Source organism: Ambystoma mexicanum, chromosome 2q, assembly GCF_040938575.1.
Source record: "Ambystoma mexicanum isolate Mex_15411 chromosome 2q, UKY_AmexF1_1, whole genome shotgun sequence".
Classification (NCBI taxonomy): domain Eukaryota; kingdom Metazoa; phylum Chordata; class Amphibia; order Caudata; family Ambystomatidae; genus Ambystoma; species Ambystoma mexicanum.
In genome coordinates, this window is record NC_090924.1 from 712,298,807 (window position 1) to 712,322,195 (window position 23,389).

General features: G+C 42.5%; 1 non-coding gene across 1 annotated transcript; it reads left to right on the plus strand.

The window, feature by feature from the left end:
* The first annotated feature begins 2,965 nt into the window (after positions 1-2,965).
* On the plus strand, positions 2,966-3,072 carry LOC138570473 (U6 spliceosomal RNA). Its single transcript, XR_011303521.1, has one exon. It is a non-coding gene; the product is annotated as a U6 spliceosomal RNA (small nuclear RNA).
* Positions 3,073-23,389: the final 20,317 nt, after the last annotated feature.

A 23,389-nucleotide genomic window follows, 5' to 3' on the forward strand; every position in this document is an offset into this window, starting at 1 on the left:
TCCCACGTATGTCTTATGATTCTTTGCACACAGGAACTTTGTTCCTTCAGGGGCTACAATGCTGACCACTATGTATTTTCTCACATCTTCATAAGTCAATTGTTTCGGTCCAAACCCTGATACAACAACGATCATGACCTTCATTCCTACTACTTTCTTTGCTGTCTTTTTACATTGTGCAATTATTATCCCGATTACACAGAATCCAAACATCACCATAACCAATATTACAAAGAATCTTGAAGATGTTTGACATCCACTGCAGAATCCATGAGAATATGGAGGCAAACCAACTGTCATCCTCAATATCATCAGTATCGTCTTCCATCTTGGTATGCAGGTTTGTTAACAACGGTATAGCCCCTGTCAAGGTCCCATGCTCGTCATCATGAGAAGGTATGAACGTGCAACATGATGCCTGATTTTGGCGCAAACTCCTCCTTCCATCGCTGTGATGATGTTAAAGACATATCTGTTCTGCAGGGTCATCAATTGTATGACCCTGAGCTCTTTGTTGATAGCATTGAATCGCTTTACGCTGGTATTGCTTGTCTGCAGGAGCTCCCATCTGGTGATCTGCAACCACTTGACATTGGCCATCGTCTGGTCTGCAGACATGAAGATAGTCGGGAATATTGAAGCAGTCTTGCTGAGCAGTCTATTTTCATACAGAATAGCAACATATGCCTCTATTGACTTGGCTGAGAAATAATTATCTCTTCTGGTACAATTGAGAAATTCAAGCTACCTTCTTTTTCTCAGACGGAATCCACTTTTGAAAATTCTCCAATGTTCAGATCACTCTGAGGAATCACTAATGCTTGAACATGGACGAGCATCAAGGAAAATGTTCCTCCCCAATCCTTGGACAGCTTCATGTAGGCTCTAGGCCCACAAGCCCAGCATCGATCCGTGAAGACGGCTCTCCTTCTTCCCTTCCTGGAAACATTAACTCTGGTTTTGCAGCATTTGTTATCTCCCACAATATTCTTTTCATGTCTTCGGAAGCACAATGTTGCATTCGCCAATGGGATCACAATCATTGGGCCTGCTTCATCTTCTACTCATGTCAGTAGTTTGGAATGTTTGGCCCGTGACTCCAAACATCCATTGTTTACTCTCTGCACCTATGGCACGTATTCTGACTTCTGCAGATGAGCTGAACAGGACATCAATCCTGCTTCCCTTCCCTTCTTGCTATTCACTTGTCCACAGACTAAGACTTGAGTTTGTTCCCAACATTCAGGCAATCCAGATGTCTGTTTCATCAGAGCAATTAATTCTCCTAATGTCTTTAAAGACTATCTCTTCCTGTCCTGCTGCAGGATACATAAGCTTCTTACTTTCCCATCCAGGCTCCCTTTCCATCTGTGTAGTCTTGATATAATCATCCTGGAATGGAAACAACCATTTATAGACGCTTGTGTATAGGCACGTTATAAATGCCATATCATATCATATCAACCATTCCGATCTACATCGTAGAGTGGCCCAACTTCCCTGAAATTGTCCTTTGGTCATACATGCTACAAGATGAGTGAGGTACCTGGCCTCATGTTCTGGAACTTCTTTGGAGATGAAAGTTTGTGCTGCATTCATGGCATTGGGGATGAGAGCACAAACGTAGCAATTGTCCTTAGATTTCTTTTCCCCTACTTTTCTCATGTCCTGCTCCCTCATCTAGATAAGTATTTATCCCCACATTGTCTTCCTCTGCATCTCTCCTGTGTCTTTTGGAAGCCTTATACCATTCAAGAAGTATATAAAAGGGAGTTCCCATAGTAGGAAGAACTGTACAAACCTCTACCTCAGGGGAAGTACTAAGATAATAGAGACTGTGAAAGATGAGAAACAGATTGACAAAGAGAGTAATCATACTGGCATATATTATGCACAGAAACATAGGCATCCACTTCTCTCACTATCCAGGTACTTGTTGCACTTGTTAATTCTCGAGAACCATGCCGGCTTCTATATTTCTCCTTTTTAATGCAATCATCAAATTTCTTTATACTTACAACTGTAAAGGTTGTTCAATTATTGCAATAAGAAGCCTTCATATCACAAGGCCATTTTTAAGATCCTGTAAAGAAGGTGTGAACATCAACGTTTCTTCTGACAAGAGTAGGATAAGCTTGAAGTATTAACACAAAAACAGCAAGCACAAGTCGATGAACATCAGTGTTGGCGAGTACCATATGGTTAGCTGCTTAAAACAAGTATTCACCACAAAATGACTCTGGATACGGATCTTGTTTCCGATTTCGAATCAGGAACTGATGTTTAGGCATGACACTGACAACTTCAATGTGTATTTCTAAAGTTCCTTTGTGACCAACTAAAATTAGTTGCAAGTCTTTTCACTCACTGCTAAAATATCTATAAGGAGTGTTCATTTGAATTTTAGTCCAAAATAAATCTGCATCATCCACTGGTAACTGCTGTATCGTCCTTCTTTGTCATCGATCGAGTCCGCACATGCTGACATTCTTCTTCTTGTCTTGCTTCTGGGTCGGCAATGGTGGGAGGGCGGGTCTCACCTTTATAGGCCTTTACATCCCATAAATGAAGCCAAGTTTGTCTCCCTTGAACTTTCACAGCTGAAGGAGTTATATTCTCAATGCAAAAGGAATTTAGGCAATAGTCTCCAACATATAACTTAGGTGCTGGTAGTAGTTGAAGTGGATTGGTTGTTGAATTGTCTCCTTCTGTGTTCTGAGACCAACCCCCCTCGCGCTTGACTTGATCTGAAATTAGAGAGATGCTAGAGGGCATACATGTCAAATAATAAAGCATCTCATCACCAAAAGCTTTAGCTACACTCTGGGCATCACTTCTATACCTAGATGGAGGTATAAGGGGCATTCTCATACGCTGCCCTGTCACTAGTTCATGGGGGGTGAGTTGATGGTGTGATCCTGGCTAATTCCAAAGGGCATATAAGGCTACAGATAGGCAATATAGAGTGCTCGCTTCGGCAGCACATATACTAAAATTGGAATGATACAGAGAAGATTAGCATGGCCCCTGCGCAAGGATGACCTGCAAATTCATGAAGCATTCCATATAAATAATACATTTAAAAAAAATAAAAAGATAGGCAATATAGCCATTCCTTTTTTAAAGTCATTTAAATCTTGACAATCCTTTCTTTAAGGAGGCTGTTGAGTCTCTCACGTATCCTGTTTGCTAGCGGGTGATACGCAGAAGAGAGCTTATGTTTAATGGTCAATAGAAGCCCTAGCTGTTCAAATAACTAATTAAAAAATGTGGCCCATTGTCAGATTTCAGCACTTTACACACACCCCATCTCTGGAAGACTTGCACTAAAAACTTTGCTGTGCAAGTAGCATCAGGGTGTGTGCACAGAGCTGCCTCGATCCACCCGAAAAAGGGACGAACCACCACTAATAGATACCTATATCCATTACACACCTGCAGAATATCGACATATTTGATATGGAAATGCTGAAACTGACCATTTAGTATTACTCCCCTAATCGTCCTTAGTATCTGCCCAGCAGTAAACTTTTGACACACAATGCAGTTTACCATAAATAGTGCAACGTGTTCCAACAAATTCAGAATAAACCAGTTTTCTGCAATTGTAGCAGCAATACTTTCCCTAGTTACATGCGCACGGTGATGCAGCTGTTCAAGCGCAACTTTTAATAACGCTACTGGCATCACCGGTTTTCCAGTGCTATCTTGTTGCCATAATGCTTCCGTGGGGGATAAAGAACATCCCCTTCACCTCAATAATTCCTGCTCTTCCTGTGGTGCACTTCCTTGAATCTCCATTAGTTGGGTTATCAATCATTTATTAAACCCTTCTTGCGGTAACATAGTTGGTACTACTTTTTCTTTACCATTCTTAGTATGAAAACTTGAATTATCTGGGGAATATGCAACCCTTTTGGCTTCTTCGTCTGAGGCTTTGTTCCCGCAAGAGATACAATCTGTTCGCTTAGTGTGCACTGCGAATTTAACGATTGCTATGGCTACTGAGTGTTGTAGTGCCTTAATAAGCCTATCCAATAAGGATGCATGCTGCACTGGAGTGCTGTCTGCACGAGGTAGCCCCTCCTTTTCCAACATGCCAGTCCTGCATGTACGGTTGACGTCACATAGGTTGAGTCACTGTACACTGTCACTTCCTGTCCTTCATGTTTCCCGAGTGCGACAATGAGTGCTGCTTGCTCTGAAAAATGAGACGGTAGCCTTGCACTTGCTAAAACTTCAAATTCTCCATTTAATCTATGTCTCACTACTGCTGCGCCTGAATGCCTTTCCCCACTAGTCTGATCAATTTTCGAAGAAGCATCAATAAAAAGAATGTCTCCTCCCGCTAAAGCATTTTCCTTCAAACTGGGTATTTCATCCTAAAATTCAACAGAATTAGCACATTCATGGACATGATCACCTTTTTCTATTGGCTCAGCTATAAACGTGTCAGGATTCACTATTTTGCATCTTACAATTTTAATTGTTGGGTTTGAAAACATTACCTCATATGCTGAAGCTTTTTGAGATATTAATGTACCCTTGGGTTTCTCTAAAATGGAAAACAGAGCATGCTTCACGAAGAGAGTCATACTGCAGCCCATAGCAATACTTGTAGATTTCCCAATCACTAAAGCAGCAGCTGCCAATGACTGTTTGCAAGGGAAGCGTCCTTTCAAAGCTGGGTCTAAAATCTGATTGTAATATGCTAGAGGCTTGTACCCTAATGTAGTTCTCTATGTAAGCACTGCTGTCATGACTGTCACATTTGTGTGCAAAAACAAATACAATTCCTCAGCATAATTGGGAATTCCCAAAAGAGGGGCTGTACAAATAGCTTTTTCAGTTCCTGAAATCCTTCCTCCATTTTTCATTCCATTCTATGTTTAACTTTTTGACCTGTGCTTTCTTTAAAGCTTTCAGAAGTGGTCTTGTATATGTACTATAATCAAACACCCGGGCTCTAGCATAGTTACATAACCCCAACAACCTTTGCATCTGCTTCACTGTGTTTGGATTTGGCGTTTTCATAATCGCTTCAGCTCTTTCAGGTGTCACTTTCTTTCCTTCATGTGAAATCAATGGACCTATGTATAACAGCTCTTCTTGGCAATATTGCAGTTTCTCCTTTTCTATTTTATATCCCTTGTCTGCTAGAAATAGTCATTAACTGAATAGAATCTTGTCTGCACTCATCTTCTGTGGTGCTGCAAATTAATATGTCATCAACAAATTAAGATAAATATTGCCTAACTCCATCTCTAAAACCCTATTAAAGATCTATGGGGACTCACAGTACCCTTGGGGCAGATTATTATGTTTCAGTCAAGTCTGAAGGAACATAAATGTCATCAAGTATTGTGAGTCCTTGTCCAATGGGATTGAGAAAAATGCATTCTTCAAATTGGTCACTGTGAAATATCGAGCTTCCACAAGGATACTGCACAATATAGTCACCGGGTTAGGAACTAAAGGAAACTCTGCATCTACAATCTGATGAATAGGTCTCAAATCCTGAATAAATGTCCACAAACCTCATTTAAATTTTTTTATCGGGTACACTGTGGTATTACACGATATTCCGATGGCACCAGAATTCCTTGTTCCATCAGTGGTGAGATAGTCAAAATATACCTTCATCAGCTTTGCAAGACATCGGGCACTGCTTTGCTCGAGGTAAAATCACTCCTGGCTTGAGCTTTATTTTGACTTCCTTTATTCTCTTCAATAAACCTACATCATAAGGACCTGTGGTCCAAAGGACACTTGGTACCTTCTCCAAATCATCCTGAAAAAATGCTGGATGCTGCCACATTATCGCCATTCACTGTGGGACTTCCCTTTTCTCTGTTCTTATCCAGTATGTGATGCTCATAAAGAACACTACTTTGTCGTCTGTTCGGTCTTCACTGAACATGTCGACATCAGTGATGTCAATCAATCTGTACCCTTCCTCGAGAGCTATTACTGTTCTCCATGGTCTACCCTTATCATCTACTCCCTGAAGCATTGCCATTTCCTTTTGTACTATGGCTGCTTCCAATTCTATAGGGATAGTTTGTCCCCCTCTTACAGGTATTCGTGGTCTAAACAAAAACTCATCAGGTATCCTCACAATTTTTCCCACCAAGCCAGTGAGCCATGTCAGTAGAATGCTCACTCCATACAGACAAATCTCTGGATCTACTAGGATGCCTCTCAGAGCCACTTGCGCTGTGAACACCAGTGTAAATTCTCTACCATTTAAATAGTGTATTCCTGGACCCTGAGCACACTATTCCTTGATCAATGAATGAAATCATCATGTTAAGTTTTGTCATCAAATCTCTTGCCAAAATGTTAACCGGTGTCTGTCTTGAATATAATAAAGGAACACACATATCACATTCTCCTATGGATATTGATAATTCATTAGTAAAAGAAACGCGAATTGTAGCTCCAGAGAACCCTTGAGCATTCATGGCAATTGCATACATTGGATATTTTCCCTCTTGTATACATGAAAGAGATGCTCCAGGATCAACAAGAAAAGAAAGGGATTTGCCTCCTATCGTCACATCGAACCTTGGATTCTCTTGGGGATCTGGTGATAGTACTGAACACATAAAGTCACCCTGTGAGCTGTCCGATTGTGGGTACATGCTCATCCCCGTCCATGTCAAAGGATTTTCTCCTACCACAGTGACACTTCCTATTCTGGGTGTCAGTATTTGTCCTGTGTTTGCATACTGATGTGTCTGCATGGGAGCTTGTTGCGACTGCCCTTGCAGTGGATTAATTTGCACTCACTCTTGCTGTTGCACCTGCTGCACTCACGGCCCTTGTGTCTGATAACAATGTCTGATCTTGGGCAAACCCTTCTCTAATCTGTGGCCATTTCGTACACTCCTTTGGTTCCCGCATATGCGTGCAACGTGCCCTGTCACCCGACAAGTCCAACAAACAGGGAGTGCCATTCTAACAAACCCTCCGTGAGTACTCTGATTGTCATTCTGTGTATTTTTCCACCCATTTTGATTGTTTTGGAATCCACCTCCTCTTCCTCTATAGCCCATACCTCGTGGCACAAACCCATATCACCTTGATCCGTCAGGCACAGATTACTCGCCCTCGGTGCAACCACTGCTTCCTGCATTCCCAATCCTTCTCTGCTTGTCAATACTGCCACTTCTATGGCAAATTTTGAAACAAAATTCAGGACTAATTTAGCTTCCTCAATTTTCCTATTCTCATCTTTCTTCTTATGTTTCTCCTATAATAGCTGACAATGGTGTACTATCATCAACTGTATCATAGCCCAATGCTTTGCTTCCATCCCCACGTGTTTTTTCATCTTTCTCTGTACTGGCTCAGGCAACCCCTGACATAAAATGTGATAAATTAATGCCAATGTCTTTTCATCAGTTGCCATTTCTCCTGAATATCCTGAATAGGGTCTTCATCTTCCTTCACCCTGTGTGTCATAATTGCACCCATATCTGATGTGTCAGGACACTGTACCCCGAGTGCCCTCCAAACATCGGCTCTGCAATTAAACAGCGCCCCATCATGCGCTGTATTCTGTGCGGTCACACTTGAATACCATGCTCTTCTACATATGACATCAGCTCTCTCCCCAAGAATAGCTGCCAGGAGACCTTTTATATCCCCTATGGCCACCGTGATTCCTCCTGTCATCTTCTCTAATTTGTATAGACATTTCCCAGTGGCCGAAGTCAAACTCGGGAGCTTACACCTTAAATTATCCCTGTCCATCTACGGCCATGGAATTGCTTTGGTCTTGCTCCCCCTTTTTCCAACAAGGGAAAATGTGTAAACCCTGCCCAGAGTCGAATCCTACTATTAGTCTATCCCTGGCAGAGACGATTGTCCCTGTCTGTGTCCTTGTAGGTAACGATTTTAGCCTACTCATATACGGGGCAACTCTCCATTCTCACTGTATAATCGTCCTTGGGGGCGCTCAGAATATGCTATGGGATCTGGGATCCTATCCTTAGGTTGTTCCAGATCAGACCATCTCACTTCTTTGTACATTACAAACTTCCTTCAGGGCCTCCTACTTCGAGGGTAGACTCTCTTTCCTTATCTGACATGTCTTGTCCCCAGCTAAAGTGACTATCATCCCCTTCACCCTTATCCAGATTCAATTTACTTTAAGACAGTGCTCAACATTCATCACTGCACAGGTTTCCCTCCTCTCTCTGTGACAGAGGCATTAAGGATCGATCATCATTCCCTCAAGTTTCATATTCGCTATTTCAACTTAACTGATGATGAACCTTATCGATCCTTTCTCTAATGCTTTCCACATCAAATCTTTCTTTGTCTAACACAACTCTAGATGCCGATGGCATTGCTTTCTTTATCGGAAGAGACTCTTCTATTCTATCCCATCATATTTCTGGGCTTTGTCCTACTGGTTCTTTATGAGTGAGACTGGTATCAAGACCTAGTTGCCTCCTCTTTCATTCCATTTCTTTGTCTATTTCCCTTCACTTTCTCATGTTTCTTCTAATTCTTTCTTCCTTTTGTCTTCATTCTTCCCCTCTCCTTATTGCTTCCCTCCTTTCCTCCTCTTCCCTTCGTCTCTGTAGTATTTTATCCTGTAGTCTTTGCTCTTCCTCCTCTTCTTTCTTCCTTTCCTGTCTATCTATTTCTTCTATCACTCGCTGTCTACTGTCATGCTTTCTTTGTTCTTCTGCCTGTTTGTCTTTTCTCTCTTGTTCCTCCTAGTATGTTTGTTCTCATCGCTCTCTGCTCTTTCTTCTCTGCTCACCTTCTCTTAATCTCTTCTCTCGTTCTTTATCCTTTCTTTCTTGTTCATCCTTATCTTCTCTTCGCCTAACTTCCTCAATGTTCTTCCCATCTGTTTTTAGTTAAAAGCTGTCCTCCAATCCATTCTTTCTGCATTAGCATTATCACGTCAGCTTTATCCTTTTCTCTGTTCCATCTCTTAATTTCCCTATCTATTTCTGTCGACATTTTCGACCGCTAACTCCTTTCTTCTTTGTCTTGTATAATCGTATAGATCTCTTCTTTTCTTTTATTCTCTTCTGCACTATCATGACTATTATAAGCTGCCGGTTCACACATCAGATTATTATACCCTGTTGCTGCTTTCAACTCCTTTGAAGGATACAACCCTATTTTTCCATACTAGCGCCTTTTACTTCCATCGAGGGAAGGGGAGCTGAAGGCTCAACAACTTCCTCTTTTCACTGACAAAGCATCCACTCCTCAGGTGGAGGGTCTTCCCTTTCTTCCTGATACATTTTCCAGATCTGTAAAATCACTAATCTTTTCTCTAATGTCTTCCCCATATACACAGCGTGCGAGTATGTGGTCATGTGCTGCAATGCCGCTTTTGACAATGATCCTTCTTGTGGCCACGGCATGAACATTTTATCTGCCGTGCCTTTGACCCATTCCGCACTATACTGTTTGAGGTTGGGCATGTACTTTGGCAATGTTTTGCATAAGTGCATCAGAGGAGTATCTCGCTTAATGACAAATGTCAATTGAATGTCAATAATTACTGGACTTATAAAATAGGCTTAATACTTTAGCATAAATCACCACTATTTCTACATCTTTTAAAACAACAAATATGAGCTTGCACCATCAATCGCTGCTCCAGCCTCTAATTTCAATAGCCTATCTATTCTCTTGATTGTCTATCTCTATCTTTTGATTGGCACCAATCATTTCACTGTGTTTAATCACTGTTGCTTCTCAACTTTTTTCAATTTCTTCACAACTTCTATCACTCTTTGATATTTTTACTCAACAGACAACATACAGACTAGTCGACATTACATATTAATAAACACTGTGATCACCTTTTTCACCCTTGCCTTTACTTATACCCTATACAGGGTTTGAGACGTCACCTTACGTAAACCTATTTATGCGTTATAGGTTTCTGCTCTACCCCCTTTGGGATTTGAAACGTCTCCTCTGAAACTCCCTTGAGCCAGGACTCTAAGCGCTACCTTTTCTTTACACAACATTTCCAGTTACTTAAACATGAACACAATCCCATCCCCTTCATTTTCCATTTTCCTTAGTCTACTCACCATTCGTTCGTTAATCGACTTGAGGCCTTCGATACCGACTCCTCCTCTTATCCGACCACTTTGCCTTCTGTCCGCAGAGCGCCCATGGAAACTGGCTATGGATTTCGTCACAGGGGGACCTGCCCAACGTCTTGATTCTTCGTGCAAGTTTATTTCTAACGGCCGCTCTCCACAGGAAACCTTGCGATCTTCTGGGTAATGGCGTACAATACTCGATCGTCCGAAACCCTGGAGACAAAATGGTTTGGATCGTTTCCAACCATCCGCACCGCTACCACATGAGCATATGGCCCATTGGGTATCGTGCATGCACGGATGGAGATGCAGAATACCTCTGAGTCTAAATAATCGAACCAACTCAGGACGATGGCAACAAGTCTGTTTTACTACCAATTATCTAAAACAGGGAGGTGACAACATACATCAACAGCTTTCACTGTATTTCTCATAAAAACATACTTATATGCAAAAAATACATCATACTACGTGGCAAAAAAGAGAAACCTATGAGGGATTGTGATAGGCCTAAGGGGAACATCTAAATATACATTGCATAGGGACTAGGGTTATTATTGGCTGCCCACTGTCAGGTCGACAACTTATGCCTCCCTCTAAGATATGTATTCTTCAACACTATTAAGTACACTATATACCATTGACTGTCAAACTATAAGGACCTTCGTTATACGGCCATCTACAATTGGTTGGCAACCTCGTGCCATGTCTGGAACATTCTGTTCACTTAGCAGCATGTAAGCTCATTCCCAGGTGCAAGGAAGTGGACTTGACTTTACTTCCCCACGCAATTATCCCATCATCTCTCATCACCCATGCCTTCTGCCATGCAGATTGTCTTTGAACTTGACTTTACAAAGTCTCCTTATCTGTGGGAATTTATGGGAGTACAGGCTTTCACTATTGGTATTCTAGTACTCCACACTCAACTCTATTTCCATCCTCAGCTCACGTGACAGGAGACCACAATTTGGTCCATTTTGCAGCATTTAAATGTCTCAGCCGAATAAAACTTGGCACTCTTGTATTCTTTCTTTGCCCCTCCATAAGGAACAATTCATCATTTCATCCTTTCAACATTTATTGCTTTCAAGAATAGATAATCGACCTTGGCTACTTCTGTTTTGATGCTAGGCCAGACAGCTCTGCCAGGCTCTTCCACGATCTTTAACGTATTCATGCTGCGACCCAATGCTCAGCCTTTCCTCTTCATGGGTTCTGGCTTACTAAAATTCATGACATTGATGTCCAGTTCCTATAAAATGGCAGCTTTGCCTGCAGTCTATTTACCATGTATAGCCAGCTTCTGTGATCACTTAGTCTACTTGCATTACAATATCGGTACAGTCATTGAGCGGTTGCTTTTCCTGCAATGCTTCCCATGCATGCAATCTTCTTTTCTGCACATAGAAGTTTACTCGATTCTTAACTTCGTCATCAGATTCTATAAAATCCACGCATTCTCTTCGGTTAGCATTCTCAGTGTATCACGCTCGTCTCTTGTGATGTCACTAGCTCCTCGTTCTCTCTTTTTCATATTCCTTCAGGGTGTTTCGTCCCTCAGATTGTCGTCTCTTCGGGGATGCATTTTATAAGGTTTTCTCAAACACTTGCTGCTGAATTGGCACAACTGCTGGTGTCAAACATGGAGCAGTCTCCAACTTCCAACATATAGGAGGCAGGGTGTGGGATTTCCTGCAGAGGCATGCAGCCAATCCTTTAAACTAGTGCTTCGTCATCTTCCACACACTCCAATCCACGCATTATTGTTTACTCCCAAACCATGTCTCACACCCTGTAACCTGTCTTGTGATTCCTCTACCCTGGCCACTCTTCTTTTCTACTGGTTTGCTAACTCAGGTATATTCTCATTCATTTGACCCCCATCCTCCATACTCACTCTATATCTGGCCACACTACGAGTATTCCACCATTGGGCATCATCCAACATTATATGATGTGACCCAATCTGTATCATCTTCTGCAGCTCAAAATGCAAACACTCACCTTTACTTACTCTAAATGGCTTCTGAAATTTCACCCAATGTCTAACACTCGCCCATGCCCCACTTACGCGACACCTTCTCTCATCATACCTCCTTTATACACCAACTTGTACTTGTGTAAACTCTCAATTATTTGATTCTCGACCAGCACAATGTCTCCTCTTCCACCTAACCATGGTGGACACAGATATGATGTCCTATCTCTCTTCCTCATCATCATGAAAGGTGTATGTCCAGTCACTGGATGAGGGGTATCACTATACATGGCTAACATCTCCCAAAACACCTGCTCCCAGGGTAAAACACTTGCCAATGGCAACTGCAAGTTATCCTTAATTAATCTGTTTACCGTCTTCCCCACAACATTCCCTTGGGGATGATACAGCAATGTCCTTAGATTGTCAATATAGTCCTTTGCCATGAAACTACTAATTTTAGTAGGGAAACGCTTCCTTTCCATGCACTTCCATTAACAAAAAAAAATTGATTACACTTTAGTGATCCCCGTGGGAGCAAATTTAACTGCAAACCATCTAGATGTATAATCTACCAATACAATCAAATAACAACATTGGCTACCTAAAAGTTCATATGCGCACATCACGTCAATCCTCACTTTCCTTCACACTTCTAATGGGACCCATACTTGTTGCAATGGAACAGGTTCCACCCTCTCGGTTTTATCACTTTCTGCACACGCAATGCAATTATTGACTGCCGCTTACACCATGTCATCCATTCCTGGCCAACAATATCACTCTCTCAATCGCCTTTTTGTTAAACTACAGCCCAAGTGACCTGGATTGGAATGCATAACAATTCTTTAATTCATTTCCGAGGAGTAACAGGTTTCTCCTTTCTCGCTAAACCCCACTCACATGGACCATGTTATGCACCATTTCACACTCTGGTTTCTCAGACCACCCTCCTTTTGTGTACGTCATCACTCAATTCAATTCCTCATCCTCTTCCATTCTTCCTCTGATACCACCGCAACCACAAAATCCAGTACACAGGCTACGCATTCGTCCATGACCTCTTCCCCATCTCTCTTTTTTAACCTCATGGGAGAAAAACACAATAAACAATACACTATCAAATTGTCCTTCCCTTTAATTAGCTGAACCACAAAGTTGTACTCCTGCATGTTTGCCATCCACTTGGCAATCCTAGGTGTTGCCATACTTGACCTTCGCATATAGAACAAGTGCAGTTTCGGTTTATGATCGCTCCTTACCAAAAATGTAATATCTTGCTAACCACAAACAAGCCCAGGCCTCCTCTACAATGACCAAACAATTCTTCACCCATTCAGTAAATGCTGGCTACAAAAATGCAATAGGTACTTCTTCTTGTCCCTGACATTGGCTCAATACTGCTCCTATGCCTGTCTGACTGGCATGGTCAAAATACGTTTTGCTCCCGTCTCAAACCTATATAAAGTTGGAGCTCTCACTATGGCTTCTTTAATTTCCATAAATGAAATCTGCATCTGGTCTGGCCATTTAAAGTAAGCACCCTTTTTGAAAACTTCACTCCGAACTCTCATCTTTTCTGAAAAGTTTGAAATAAACTTTGTGTAAAACTCTACTAGGCCTAAGAAAGACCTGAATAGGTCCTTATGTTCTAGTTCACATACTTTTCTGATTGCTTACACCATTTCCTGTTTAGGTGTATACTCTTCCTCTTTCAACACATGGCCTAAATGTGTGATTTTAGACATCTTGAATTTGCACTTCTCCTGTTTTACCATCAAACCTGACCTCTGCAATGTTTCTAACACCTGTTGCAACAACTCATCATGTTGACTCTCCTCCCACATACACACCAATATATCCTCCTGGAAAAGCATATTCCTCTCTTTCCTTTAATCAAGTTCTCCATAACTCTCTGAAAAACAGCACTAGCCAAAACCAGCTCAAATGGCATACATCCTTTTGTATCGGTATGCCCTAAGAGGTGTTATAAATGGTGTGATGTGCCGTGACTCAAAGTGTGACTCTATTTGGTTATAACCAGGAGACAAGTTAGTGGTGGAGAACAACCTCACCTTTCCGGTTCTTGATAGCATGTTATTGATGTTAGGAAGAGGGCACCTGTCCACTGATATTGCTCTATTGACATCACGCAGATTCACACACACGTGTATCTTGCCATCGGACGTCTGTGCAATCACAAAAGGTAACAACCATCCACTCACTTCAATCAACTCTATGATTCCTTCTAGAAATAATTTCCTTAACTTCTGTTCTAATTCATCCTTAGACTCAATTATACCTGCCTCACTTTATACACCGTCGGTATGGCCCCATACTTCAATATTATGCTGTAGGTGAAACCCTCTAAAATTCCTATTGTTTCCTTCAGGAAACCTGTTTGCTACTTCCTCTGCAAAATTTCCTTCAGTAGAAATGACCTATATTTGGTTCTTCTACCCCAGTTTGAGTTCCATTTGGAAACTCCCCTGATGCCTCCACTCTAGTAAATGATCTACCTTCTCAGTGACATATACCTTCCCTTTATCACTGTATCACCCACACTTATTTTGCAATAAACATAGCCCAATATATGTATTGGCACTCCACCCAATGCTAAGGGGTCTATGTCATTCTCTTGCAGACACTTGTTCTCTAACTGCAAGCTTGACTTATTGACTTATACACTGTCCGAGATACCAGCGTATAAGGAGATGCTGAGTCCACCAGCATTCAGACTTGTGCATCGTTCACCATAGCATCATTCAAAGGTGGTTTAGAAGGTCCTTCTTCATCACTTTCCAGGGCCCCAAGTTGCTGCATGTGCACCACCATCCTAGAAAAGTCATGTCCTTCTACTACTAGGGACACTGTATTAACTCTGGCATTTGATGGCCCAGCGTCCATCGTTCCCAATTGTTATGCTCAACATAATTAAGCACAATGTACCCTCGTGTTGCACTTGCAACACACTCTTCTCGTTTTTTGGCACTCCCGATCAGATGCCATGTGCCCTACCACTCAGCACAGGAACCAGGCACCTTTAAAGCATGTGTTATCTGGTGGTCTGCCAGCTCTGCATATGTTCATTCCTCTTCTGAACAGCCACTGTCACCACCCCGTCTCCTTCAGTTTGCGCTACCATGTTCATCTCCTTCTCACTGTGCTTGTTATTAGGTGCCTTCATTTCAATATATCAAGGGCATTTGATTCTTGTCTCTATACTCCTCGTTATTTCCAGCGCTGGGCTTCTTAGCCTGACATAAGTGTTCTTGTATATTAGGGTCTGCTGTGAGCAAAACCAACTGGCCCATTATATATTCATCTTCCGTGCCAGTGAAATTGATTGTTGCCAAGAGAATTCTTAAGTCTGCTATGCATGCATCTATGCTTTGCCTAGCTATTTCTTTGTGGGAAAATAACTTGTACCTTTCTAATACAATATTAATTTGGTGAGCACATTGTTCTTGCATTTCATGCATAACTTGGCTGAATAAAGGTCCCCATGATGGACTACTGCCTTCACCCTCTGTTGACGGAGCAGGCTCTGGGATATTTTTGATAAAACAAACTGCTTCGTTTCCCAGACAGTTCATTAACAGGGCATGTTTCCTATCATATGAGAATGGGCCGCATCGTATAGTTAATAAGTAGAACCTAAACAAGTCTTTCCACTCCTACCACTCTGATGCTGGTTCCCCTTGGACGTTCAGGATCTTGGCCTGAGCCGGATTATTCCACGACTCACCCTTTTCTTTTCTTTGGAGTTCCAAGAGTAATGTGTGATGCAACAATCACCGATAAACGGATGCAGCCTACGCTTTACACATAGGCAGTTATGGGCTAATTGGCTGCTGCGGTGCACACATTCCACTTGATCGTTTCTCATGGAATTGGCTGCTTGTATATCCACTCGGTGCGTCTATATTGACAGGCAACCTTGCTGACACTGTGCACTTCTGTCTATTTTCTCTTGTTCGTACTCCCAGCTTGTAGTAAATGACAGTCTTCCTGTTTCTCAGTAGCAGCAGCGTTATCCCTTCTTACTCGATGTACCTGCTTGAAGTCTGTGCAGCTTATGCCATCAACACAATGTGGCTCCTCTACTCTCCACAGTTCGTCTCCTCATTGCCATTGTATAGATGATGCCATTGTATAGATGAGAGGATACCAGCATCGGAAAGTTACACTTTTATTTCAATACAAGTAGCCTCCAGAGAGGAAGCCCCACACGGACAATCCATCTCATCCTACAACTGTCAGCCTCCCCTTCCCGAATCCCTACATTATCTCGAACATGACATACTCCATGCTCCCTACTTCTTATGGAACTTGACGTATATCATGATACAAATGTAAGAAGGCATGGTATCAAAGTAAGACAGACACAAGTGTTCACAGTTCAAGGATGTTTATTAAACTGTAAAAAAGGGTGAGATATACGCCTCCTCTAAACCTAAATATAAGATGGAAGGAAGCTATGACCATCAAATAATAATAATACAGTCCTAGTGGAGTGTAGTCAAATAAAAAGTGTCTATAATTAAAAAAAAACACTATTGCCAATCCTTACCACTATGCTACAACATAGTGTGGGAGAAATCATGATATTATGGCCGGGGTCTCCCTTCCCCACATTTTTAGCACGGGACAAGGCGGGACTCAAGAACAGCACACTCCTGGGCTTCTTCGGCACAAGTTTACAGTTCCTTTTCTCAAAATCAGGGCCTTCTGCACCAAAGTCTCTTTCATGCAAAGTCTCTAATGTGCCATAAAAAATAAACAAATGTTCCTTCTGGTAATCTTCACGCTGGGGGATTACTCTTCACCCTTGGATCCCACTCGAACAGGCTCTGATCCTTCGATCAATGTTAGCCTCCCTCAGTCGTGCCCAGACCAACCACTCACTGTGGACATCCCTCAGTCGGGTTCCCACTTGTCGTCACAATGTTCACGGTTGAATTACTGTTCAGCTGAATTTGCAGGCATCCCTCAGTCGAGTTCCCATTTGCCCCAGTAACACTGTTCACTTTACTTTTCAATCAAAATATCATCACAGTTAGAAGTCTCAATGTCTTTTTAAACAACCATTCGGTTTGCTTTCTCTACTTTATTTGGGTCCCCCTCATCCGGGCTCAGTCCTTCTCCTGGTATCCCTCCGTCGGTTTCACATTGCGGTTCTAGCATAGTTCAACAGAAAGTCATCCTAGATCCTTCCCTTACCTAAGTCTGAGTCTTAGCCCCCAGTCAGGCTTTCCCTTAAGCCCCCAGTCAGGCTTTCCAAAATTCTGTCACCACAATGTTCTTGGATGGGTTACTGTTTACCCTAATTTGCGGGCATCCCTCAGTCGGCTTCACACTTGCCTCATTTACAGAGTTCACTTTACTTAGCTTCCTCTTGGCATCCCTCAGTCGGGTTCACATTTGCCTCCACAACATGTCAGACTTTTGACTGTACAAGGGGTTTGGTTTGACCCTCATATGACCACTTTGAGACCGCACACCAGCTTCCCATAAGGCCTGTTGGTACTTTAGTTCCTATAACAACCAAAGACTTTCGACTATGCACAGGATTTGACATAACCCTCCACAGGACCACTTCGATCCCCTTATCTAACAGATTCTGCTTGTTCAGGAGCCGAGCACCGGTTAGAGTCCTTTGAAAGAGGACCCACGCCAGACCACTCTAACTCTGATGCCAATTTTACTCACAAAGACCTTTGTACTTTAGTCTTCTTTCTCATACTATATTGCTCTCTGCCCTTGAGCCCAACACAGTCCGGTCTTTTATCAGCGCTTTCCGACTCACCAGCTGTGCCGAACTCTCTTGGCTTCTTTTGCATCTGTAGTCAAGGACAGTACCACAATGGCAACTGCTTTTCGCCACCCTGACTATCAGTGCAGAAGGGTCCCATGTACCTTTAACATCATTTGCACCATTCTCCAGCAGCGGTTCCGAGTCTTAAGTTTCGCTTCTCGGAGGCTCTGCAGGTTGAAAAGGGCAAAGGGCAACTCCCTCCTTGTTGTCCTTTCAGGTCTCACCGTCTTTCTCCTCTGTGTGAACTGCGGTTCCGGAATAGCTGCTTCCTCGTGCGTTTGCCCTTGCTCATAGTGTGCTTTCACGCTCTGCCTTTTTTCCCTGTGTGGAAGTGAAAGGCAAGTCAGGTGTGTGTAGTTATCGGCAATTGCCTGACTTTTCCTGACCCTTGTGTTGGGACATGTCAGGTATACGGATCTGGTGTTAGTGCATTGTCTTTCACAGTAATCTATCTGTGAGAAAGGGTTTGTGCAAAGAAAGGGGGGAGGGGCATAGAGTTTCTAGATATCCTACTGGTTAGGATGGGGAAAAGGTGTCATAAGGAAAGATACTGCGTCTCACCCTTTGGTGTCCCACTTCCACTCCCTGAAGATCTCTCATCCAGGTGATCTTCCCGCACCGGTCCACCCCAGGAACTGGATCCAATAGCGATGGCTGAGTCCTGGCCACCTGGATGACAGATCCCCAGGGACTTGCGATTGAGACACCTTTATGTTTCTCACACATATTACAACTAGGCGTAGGTATTCGGCCGAATTACAGTTGGAAATGGGATTTCAGCTTTGGCTGAATACATAATAAATGTTCATTCAAAGACAAATTGTTTCCCTTACCAAATTAATTAAGTATTTCTTTGACTGTGCCTGGAATCATTCAGGCATGTCATGCTAATCCTTTAAAAGGATCATTAAATACATGTTGCTGTCACTTTTGTGATTGAGTACAGACAGAGTGGAGGTCTGAAAGTGCTAACAAAGTCTCAGCCCTTCATGTGCTGGACAGACATGCTTTAATCTGGTGGTTTGCTACGGAAGGGTCAGCAGAAGAAAAACTCTCAATATTTTGAATGTGCAATGTGATGTCTCTGGTCTCCCCTGTATTCTACAATTGAAAACCATTGAACTGGATCCTAGTTTATAAAGTTGCAATTGGACAATGGTATTTTGATTAGGAGTTTATTTATTTACTGATGACCTGTGTGAGTAATCTGAAAGTTGCAGGTTCCAATTCCACCAATTCCCAATCCAAGTAATATAATTAAGCGGATTAATATAACTGCTGCAGATATCCCAGGAAGTTCCAAACCCAGAGTAAGATAGCTCAGGAAGTAGTGTGCCTGCAGCAAAGTACTGTATTCAGCCTGATGGACAAAGTTATCAAGCACGTAAGATGGCTCAGTGAGAAATGTGCCTGTGGCAGAGATGTGCTTCTAATATCAAAACATTGGTTACAATTCCTGCCCTCCAAATGTTTCATGTTGACAGAATGAGTCCCTTTGAATGGGGTAAAAGTGACAGATGTTAATAAAGAATGTGTCTATCCTATATATTGGGAGTTTTACAAACAATATTTTTAGCCAAAATGCCCCAGTCTGTGGAAGCCATAATATTCCTCCCAACATTAGAGATTTAAAAAAGAGGAGATACAAGTATATCATTTAGAAACATTGGACCAACTTGTTGTACAAGTGAAACAAATAAGTAAAATAAACATGCACATGCCAATTAAAGATTTGAATTTCAGCACTGTCCACTATATTTTTAGCTGGCCTATTTTACCATGCCCCAAAACACCACACACATACCGCATCCAAAAATCAAAGAAAAATACTATCTATTAATGCCTTAGTACCACAAGTAGAAAACATGGCTTTAGCATCCCAAAGTTTTGTATCAGTAGCACTTTAGCAGTCAGTATTTAATGCAATCACTCCTTTTATGTTTCAATGCCTTGCTGGAGCCTGAAGGTTAAAGATGGGCAGGCTTAAAAGGAACATTTAAGAGTAGACACAGCCATATCTCCCCATATGCATAAAATACATACTGTGCTGATATTGAATTGTTTATTTTCTGATAAAGTATTTCTTTCATGGTTTACACAAACATCTTCTGTAGACAACAAAGAAGGGGAATGCAAAACATAATGGATGTAGAGATTCTAAAGTGTGTTTTTAATTTACAAAGTGTTTTTCTTGTCTTTATTAAAATTTCAACTATTTGGCTCTGTATTCCGCTCTGGCCGAATACTTGTCCTACTATTCGGTATTTGGCCGAATACTTAAATCTACTATTCGGTACACCCGCAATTGCAACATTTAGTTTTTTAGACACTGCTGAATCACTGTCACACAATTGTACATCCTTCTAGGCTATTATACTCTGCAACCTGATAGGAGGGTTAGCCCATTGATTCCATTGTGCCAGACAGTTCTTCGTGGCAGGCTAGCTGTACAGAAGTACTTGGCTGGTAGAAATATGACTTGCGTCTGAGGATATACTTGACTTGTACTGTGGCCGGCTTAACAGTCAGTAATCGAAAAATCCGGATCACTGGCAGCTGTATTGGATTTGTGTCCTTCAAAGTGCATGAAGATGTGGCCATATATTTTCAAATATTGTTAGGGCCTGATTCATGGAAATATTTGCATGAAAAATCTGTTACTTTCGCGTCAAACTGCGTGCAAAACACTGCTTGTTGATTCATTGAACCAACTGCTTTGGACGTTTCTGGGACTAGCGTGGAGTTCGCGCAGGCAAGGCACAGCTCTGTGAGTGGACGCAAGTGCCTTGTGCGAGACTCCACACAGGGGATGAGTGTGGCCTGCGTAGGGGCCGGATAGTGGGTGGAACATGCAAAATGGGGAAAAATGAGCCAGAAAGTGGGCATTACGAGGGACGGACCGCAGGCAGTCCATAGCTCCCCCGCAAATGCGCATGACAAAATGTATTCACGGATGTGACCATGCAACCTCTCACCTGCGAAATGCCCACACAGTTCCCTCGAAATCTCCGACACCCAGAAGCAGGCGTATGGACATGCTCAGAGGAATTGCAACTCCGGAGGTGAGTTTGCATGTCCGATTTAGGGGTGCGTGCATGCAGGCAGGGTTCTACTCATACTTAGGGGTGCCCATATGCATCGTAACGGGGTGCAGGAACTGTTTATGAGGGTCCGCACACAGTTTGACTTGGAAAATAAATGCTTTGTGTGAAACTGTATGCATGTTCTTGGGGTGCTGGTTACAATTACGGGGGACCCCACACAGGGTCCCTGAGATGCAGGCCTGCTTGCGGGGGACCACACACACTGTTTGTAGGGTGCGTGTACCCAGGGGATCACACAATGCTTGTGGTACTGGCAGATTTTTGCTTTGTGTGGGGGCATATGGGGACCATTCCATGTGTTACTTGTGTATATGGTTATTTTTTGCAGAAAATTCTATGAATATGCGAGGCACGCATTTTTTATTCTGCATGCAGGCTCGTGCAGTGTCGTTCTCAGCGCGCAGAAAATGCGGGTGAAGTGCGTACTGTTCCATGAATAGGGCCCTTAGTGTGCCTGTCATAGTTGAGCGTCGAACAAATCTGAGAAATGTTTCCCAATTCCTGGCTCACATGGTGGAATGATTTAGAAGACATGCCAAAAAAAGGCTGCAATGTTTAAATAATGATATCTGGCTCTGATTGCCCAGAATCCTGCACATTATGAAAATACAGCCCTTGATTGGGGTGAGACCGGTAGCTTAACCCTAGTTATGCAAAACTACTGGACATTTCCCACCAGACCTTTGAAGATCTGGGACTGAGCTACCCATGATATGATATGTTTTAGGGTTTTGTTTTGCTGCTATTTTTAAAGTCCCTGACCCTTGGAGAGATAAAGGGCTGATAATGGTTAGTAGGAGCAGAAGGAGCATCACACAATTGTGTTGCTGCTGTGTTGATGCAGCTTGCAAGCACTCAGGCACTCTTTGTGGTAATGTATTGGGGTGAGTGAAATTTTCTCCCGCTAAGTGAATAGTGTGAAATCTGCACTAGATTCTGATTCTGCACGATCTGCAAAATCAGCATTATGTTTCCGCCGCAAATTAATTTTCACCTGGTTTTGTGTGATTTCACGTAAAGAGTGATGTTTCGTTCCCATGTTAGTTTCATGTAGTGTGACGAGAAACTTTGCACAGGTCTTCTTTTCCCCAATACGTGTTAGTTTCATGCAGCGAGACGATAGCAGCATGAGAAACATGATATTTTCGAAACATGTTAGATTTGAGCAGTGGCACGAGAAATGCTGCACGTTTTTTTTTAACTGTGTTAGCTCTGCCCAGTTGGATGACACACATTGCACAGCTTTTTTGTTCGAATCGTGTTAGCTTTGTGCAGTGGCATGAGAAACTTTGTACTTCTCTTTTGTTCTAATTGTGGAAGGCTTGCGCGGTGGCACTAGAGCCTTCGTGCCCCTCTTTTCAATTCATGCTAGGTTCGCGCAGCAGCACAAGAAAAATTGTTTGGCTCGTTTCGGGTCGTGAGACTGCACAAGAAACTTTGCGTCACTCTTTTCGATATGAAGGGGTGGATTTAGGTGAAACAGATTGAAATCCTTCAGATTTCGCTTGCATGGCTGGCGGAATGGAATTTCATACTTTCTCCCAACCCTAGTGATTTTGGCATTAGTACAATTAGATGCAGTCTGGGTGTACCCTGTGTTAGATATGAATGCTGCATATCTGGGCAAAGTCTCCTCTTGTGCGTTTGATCTTGACGGTTATGTTGATGGTCTGAGGTCTAGTGTCTTTGCTTCAAGTTTGTGTGTGGGTGTGTTTGTTGTGTGTGTGTGTAAAGTATGCAACGTTTTAAACTTGCGGAGGAAACAGAATGTGCACTTCCAATCCTCTATTTTGGGTGTTTTCTCCATGACTGCAAAAGTACATTTTGCGCATGCTTAGATTTAAACATATGCAGCATCCAATTTGGCCTTTTGCTGACGTAGTGTTTATCTTTTGTTATCCATACCTCATTCTTGCATACATACCTTTGTATGCGCATATTGAAGAACATTTTGTGATGAGTGACCCGTGGTTAGTGTCATTGCAGACACGTTGCACTGGTGCAAAACTGGTTAATAATAGGGCAATGTCCTAATGCAAAAACATATTCATTCACTGTTTGTTTGCACCAGGATAATGAATGTTTCTCTCAGTCATGATTCTTTGCCCTGATGCAAAAGAGTACACTTTTTGTGTGTGTTCAATTTTTGCGCAAGTGCCAATTGCACTTGCACAAAAATTACGCCATTAGGTCCCTCTATATTTGTTTTGTATTCTGTGCATTTTCACGAGCCTAAGCTTTTGTGATGTGCACAAAGGAGCGGAGGCAGTTTTTGGTGTGGGAGGGGGGTGGCCAATAGGGCATCAGCAGGCGGCTGGGACTGCACTGGGCCCTATGGGTGAGCTGCCATCCCCCGGAAAACCCTGGCCATTACTGTGTGCACATATGTCCA